This window comes from Theobroma cacao, chromosome 10 (genome assembly GCF_000208745.1).
Source record: "Theobroma cacao cultivar B97-61/B2 chromosome 10, Criollo_cocoa_genome_V2, whole genome shotgun sequence".
NCBI lineage: Eukaryota > Viridiplantae > Streptophyta > Magnoliopsida > Malvales > Malvaceae > Theobroma > Theobroma cacao.
In genome coordinates this window covers 15,965,615-15,972,265 of record NC_030859.1, presented here as the reverse complement: position 1 = coordinate 15,972,265, position 6,651 = coordinate 15,965,615, and the positions used below count along the sequence as shown (strand labels likewise).

Below are 6,651 nucleotides of genomic sequence, written 5' to 3'. Positions count from 1 at the left end.
TCAACTACAATAACTCCCAAATTAGCACAAAAAAACAAAAAAAAAAACTTGTTAGTAAGCAACAGTGGAGAATTAATATTTTTCCAAATTTTGAAACATTTACGAGTCAGTAGTAGCTTTGGGTAACAGGGTACGCGGATTGTAGTTATTCTTTGCAGCCGCCAAACATCTCTATAACCCTTCTTTCTCATTCCTATATCTCCATAACCATTTTGTAAAAAGAACCCTATTCTTGACTTCCAACTCCACTGAACCCAATCCCTTTTCCTCCTTAGGCTGACTTACTTTGTCCCATAAAATAAAATGAATTCCCCTATTTATAATTCACTCCCTTCCATAAAAATCTGTGTTGTATTTTATCAAGCTCGTCTCTAATCCCTCTAATCATTTTAAAAAAGGGACATAAAGAAAATAGGTAAGTTATTAATGACTGATTTTCACGGTGTAACCTTACCTTCTCTAGATAAAAATTTTGATTTCCATCCCTCCAATTTTTCCTCAACTCTATCAAGAAGAGGTTTCCAAATCTTAAGAGAAGAGAAACAAGGTCCTAAAAGTAGACCCAATAAAATTATTAAATGTTACTTATTTAATTAAGTATATCCGCAATACATTATTGATTTTATTTAATTAATAAAATTATTTAAATAATTAGTACTAAAATATAATTTTAATAACTACAATCAAATTATTTCATGTTACATAGTAAATATTAAATTAATTAATTTAGTCACTTATTTAATTAATTATAACAACCCTAAGAAATTATTCATTTTATTTAAAATATTTTTTAAATACTAGAATTACAAATAAATATGAATTTTACTTAATTAATAAAAGTAGTTTATTTCAAGGAAAATTTCCACAATTAGATTTTAATTAAATAACATAACAAATACTATTTATTGAATTGCTTTTTAAATTATTAAATGTTACTTATTTAATTAAACACATCACTAATAAATTATTGATTTTATTTATTTTGAAAAATACTCAATTTTATTGCAATATGTCAAAACGAAAAGTATGCTTTGGACTTAGATTTACAAGAACATAACAATGAGAGCAAAATAAAACCCAATACAAGAAATACCCAAAATTGGAGATTTGTAGACTTGAAATGTAGAATTTTAATGACTTCAAATTTCATAAAAATCCCACAACATATATTATATCCAAGGCAACAAACCTTCCGCAGCAGCCAAGAAGGGAATATGATTGCATATTTGGACCAAAAACAGCAATGAATCCTTGTTTGAAGCTTAGTCGCATATCACTCCTGGAAGAGAAGTTGAATATTGCGTCACTAATGTCCAGACAATTGCACCTGCCTGAATATACAGCAAATCCAACCACAAAACAGAAAAATAATCCCTGACTCGGTGAGACCGCAGTTCACGTCCAGAATTATTAATAGCATTATCTTGTGGCCAATAGACTCCACCAAACATCCTTACTGCCATAACAGCAACATCAATCCAATGACTAAACACAACCCACCAATCATCTCCAACTTGAATACGAAATGACAATTACCAAGATTAGAGCAAAAACACCTATCTGATTACAATACATATCCAGTCAAGGCATAACTGGGTTCCTATCTAAATAAAAGCAGTAGACACGTCCCATTTATCCAGTAACGCATACACACCACATTCAACGTTTCACTTATTCAATAGTCCCAAAAAATTGAACTAGTACCTCCCTCCTATCAACTTTTTCCTTACTAAGTCCATTTCACCATTAGTTTCTCTCAACATATTTGTAACCTTTCATTGATGAATAACCTCTTGAAGACTGCCTAATTGTATCATATCCTATCCACAACGCCATAGCGCCTTGGAAGGATTATTTAACCATGTCACTGTATTCTTGGAGTCACTCTCTACTCATAGGTTTAATTGTGAATTCCTAAGGAACTTAATGAACAAGACAAAAGCTTCTTTGATGGCTAGAACTTCTGCGAAATTTACATCACATATCCCCACTGACTTATAAAATTTAATAATAATATCATCCTTATAGTTTCGTAAAATTCCCCTAATTCCTAAATTGCCCAGGTTACCAGTTGATGCACCATCCACATTAAATTTGACCCAACCCAACAAAGGTGCCTCCCACAAGGTAATCCCCTTGACCAACTTTGATTTGGAAACTATGCAAACAAGATTCGGATTTCTGAATATATATTCTTGTGATTCTATTCATTGAGGCCATTTAGCTGTACTCCACATAGCTATCCTCAATTCAATCAAATCATACAACTGCTTGACATCCTACCTTTTCCTATTGAATAAAATATTATTTCTAAATAACCAAATTGACCAGGCTATATTGCATAGAAAATAAGTGTCCAAATTTTCAGTCTATCCTTGTTGATACACACAAAAGTCCACGCAAGAAAAAAATTCTAGACATTAAAAGGAAAAACCCAGCTAAAGTTCCAATCTAATAACCATAAACGCCATACATGCCAAGACTCTTCACAAGTAAAAAACAAATGATTGATAGTCTTTGGATGCCTTTTACATAAGACACACAACGATTGATCCTCTCCAATCAAATTTCTTTTAACTAACTTAGTTTTAACGGCTACTTTTCCCCACATCAATTGCTACACAAATATCTCAACCCTATAAGGGGCATACCCAAACCAAATCGTTTTCTATAAGTCAATTTCAATAGAATGAGTCATATTAGCAACTTTGAAAAAAGACTTAGTAGAGAACACACCACTAGGAGCAGCTTTCCAAATAATGCCATTGCTAAGTCTTTCTCTTAATGTAAAATCTCTCAAGTAACTCCACAACCGTGTCCATTTTTATACTCCCACCCAAATAACTACCTTCTAAGTTCAATACGCCTCTGCCACTCTTCATCCATTTATTGTCCAAACTCGCAGAGTCGACCATTTTTATTTTGAGCCAATGCAAAAAGTCTAGGAAATTCCAACTTTAAGACTAAGTCCTCTAACCGTGCATCATGCCAAAAAGGAATTGATATCCACCCTTTATGGTCACTCCTAGATTAGCTTTAACTTGCAAGAAGAATTTGTCAGTAGAAATTAGTGGAGATATAATATATTTCCATACCTTAGAGCAATTACGAGACACAGTAGCTTTAGGCAATAAAGCATGCGGATCATAATCATTCTTAGCTGTCACGATTTTCCTCCATATATGCTCTCTCTCATTCCCATACCTCCATATCCATTTGGTTAAGAGACTTCTATTTTTGGTTTCAAGATCGACCAGGCCTAAGCCCTCATTCTTCTTTTCATGGCAAACGATATCCCATCTAATAAAATGCATCCCTCTGTTATTATTTGCACCTCCCAAAAGAAAACATCGTTGAAGCTTTTTAATCTCATCTGGGATTCCATGTGAAATTTTAAATAGGGACATGAAGTAAATAGGTAGACTATTAATCACTAACTTCAAAAGGGTTACTCTACCCCTACGAAATAAGAGTTTAGCTTTCCACCCTTCTAGTTTATTCTCCACTCAACCCATAAGAGGTTTTCATATTCACGAAAAGGCTAAATTCACACCCAATGGAAGGCCTAAATATATTGTCTGAAGATTACCTCCCTTACAATGGATTCTAGATGCCCATAACTCCAAAATCTCCATTTCCATTCCAACACCAAATAAACAACTTTTCGTAAAATTAATCTTAAGGCCAGACATGATCCAAAAACTTCTTAACGCACGTTTCATATTAAAGAGCTATTCAAGATTCAGTTTGCAGAAGAGAAGAGTATCATTTGCAAATTGCAAATGTGTCATGTGCAAACCTTTATTGCCAATTGGCATACCTTTACAAAAACCAATATCTCACAACTTCACCATCAAACAATTGAAGACTTTGACAACCAGATTGAATAAAAAAGGAGATAGAGGACACCTTTGTTGCAACCCTCTCTACAACTTAATTGGTTTTGTTGATGACCCATTCACAACGACCAAAACTGATGCAGTTCTCACACAACTCATATTGTTTCCATAGTAAGCTCCATGAAATCCTAACAAATACTACCATAAGCCTTCCCAAAATTTACCTTTAGCAGTAAACCCCCCTCACGGTTCTTGTTCATAGTATCCACTAACTCATTGGCTATAGTGTAGAATCTAGAATCTATCTCCCAGAGATGAATGCAAATTGATGTGCCTCTACAACCTCCCCAATAACCTTTCTTAATCTATTAACCAACAATTTCGCTATTACTTTATAAATACTTCCAACCAAATTGATAAGTCTATAGTCCCCAATTGAGGTAGGATTCTTCTTTTTGGGAATCAAAGTGATAAAGCTCTCATTTACCTCAAAACCCAAACACCCAGTATTATAGAAATTCTGTACAAACTCCATGACATCCTTTTTGATCGCAGACCACTAAGCCTTGAAAAAATTTAAGTTAAAACCATCAGGCCCAAGATCCTTGTTACCATCACTTTCTTTGACAATATCCCATACCTCAAATTCCAGAAAAAGGGTCCTCTAGTGAAAGAGTTGATTCCCCTTTTAGGCGCCTAATGCCACATTGTGGGTCTACCATTTTCAAAGTTCTTCTACTAGAAAATAAGTTCTAAAAATGTTTCAAGACTTCCTTTTTAATTAAACATGGCTCCTCAACAATTTCTCCATCCACTAAGATGCTTCCCAAATTATTGAGTCGTCTCCTATTAGAGGACATAGCATAAAAAACTGGGTGTTTCAATCGCCTCGTGAAACCCATCTAATCTGAGACTGTTGTTTCAATTTCCTCTCCTCTGTTCTTTATAAGGCCCATAGTTTTGCCTTTTTAGAAATGATCCTTTCCCTCATACTAAAATCAAAACAATTTAATTGCCAAACCGTCTTTAAATCTTGGATTGCTACTTCCAACATCTCAATTCTCTTTGGAACCACACCACACCGACCCTTATGCCACCCTTTTATTATTAGTCAAATATTTTTCCGACCCCAGCAAATTTTCAGACTTTTATTATTTCTATTCTTTAACTGACTCCAATTATCTTTAATAAAATCTTAAAAGGAAATATCATAGAACCAATAATTAAAAGAGCAAAAAGGTTTAGGGCCCCAAAATTATTGATTTTATTTAATTAATAAAATATAAATCTAATAACTATAACCAAATTATTTCATGCTAAATAGTAATTAGTAAATTAATTAATTTACTCACTTACTTAATTAATTACATACTAAACCCTATTGCAAACGTAACATGATAAGCAAAACCTTAACAAAATTCCCTAAATACTTCAAACTTACATTAAATATATTATTTAATATTTGCATTATACCACTAAACCTAAAATACATTAAATATTTGCATTATTCATTAAAACCAGCACTTAAAACAATCAACACAGTGTCTTTTGAATAATAGCAATTCATTCAAACCAATCTGTAGAACAATACCCAACTAAACAATTTGTAGAACAATCTATTCAATATTCAACCAACTAAATCCTAAACCCCTGATATCCTAATACCCAATATTCAATATCCAATATTCAACAAACTTTGTAGCCACAAAACAATATTTAACACATCATCACTAAACCAAATTAGGCATAAAACCAGGAACAAATTCTAGGATGGAATTCAAATTCTAAGATGAAATTCAAAAGAAAAAAAAGGGGTTAAGGGTTTACATCACTAGCAACCTTACTTGGGCTATCGGGGGATGGAGGGTCGAACGGGAGAGGAAAGATGGTTGAATGGGAGAGGAAAGATGGCTGGCCAAACGACAGAAGCAAAACGGGCCGCCAATGGGGGGTGGGTTGGAAGTAGTTGACTTTAGGGACTCTTCAGTTGGACAAGACGGCAGCCGGTCAAGGACAACTAGGCAAAGGTAGCTCAGATGAGAAAGGGTCGTGAGAGACAAGAGTGAAAGAGAAAGGGGAAAGTGGGAGGAAATCCCAATCAGGATTTAATATTTGAATTACAGACGAATTTATCGATGAAAATTTTTATCGGTAATATAAAATAACAATACTGATGAAATAACCAACGAAAATTCAGTCGATATGTAAACACTGAAACTACCAATGAAAATTTAGTCAGTAAATGTATCGTTAACATATCTCACATGAACAAAGGCATTATCAACAAAAAATCCAACGGTAATTCTGTCGGCATCTTAATATCTTCACTGATTGATGCTTCCATCGACAACGTTGGTCGGTAAATTGCGCAGGTAACTACTTTATGGATGAAATTCTGTGGTCAGTAAACTTCGCACACCTTTTATTTGCTTCGAGCCACTGGCTTACCAAGAAAAAATCGATAGAATCTTTTCCTTTGGTAATAGTTAGTAGACAAGTCTGTTGGCATTTCATCAGTTAAACGCTGTTTTTTTTTAAGTGAAAGACACCTGGCAGTCAACGAGAATTTTACATATCATCCAATTCTCACTCATTTAAAAAATTAATAATATTAACAAGACATTGAATATAAAAAAAAATACATTAATAATAATAATGGTGTCATATATATATATATATATATTTATATTTATATATAAAAGAACAAATCTCAATAATTTGAAGTAGATTCCAAATAGATTTTGATGCGATCGTAATTTCCAAACATTATCAATTTATTCTTTAGATGAAAAATAAATTACTAAATCAATAA

At 33.2% G+C, this 6,651-nt stretch overlaps 1 long non-coding RNA gene across 1 annotated transcript; it reads right to left on the bottom strand.

Annotated features, from left to right (window-relative positions):
- Positions 1,091 to 6,376, bottom strand: LOC18586927. Its single transcript, XR_001929940.1, has 2 exons — positions 5,667 to 6,376; positions 1,091 to 1,279 (listed from the first exon to the last, which is right to left on the bottom strand). It is a non-coding gene; the product is annotated as an uncharacterized LOC18586927 (long non-coding RNA).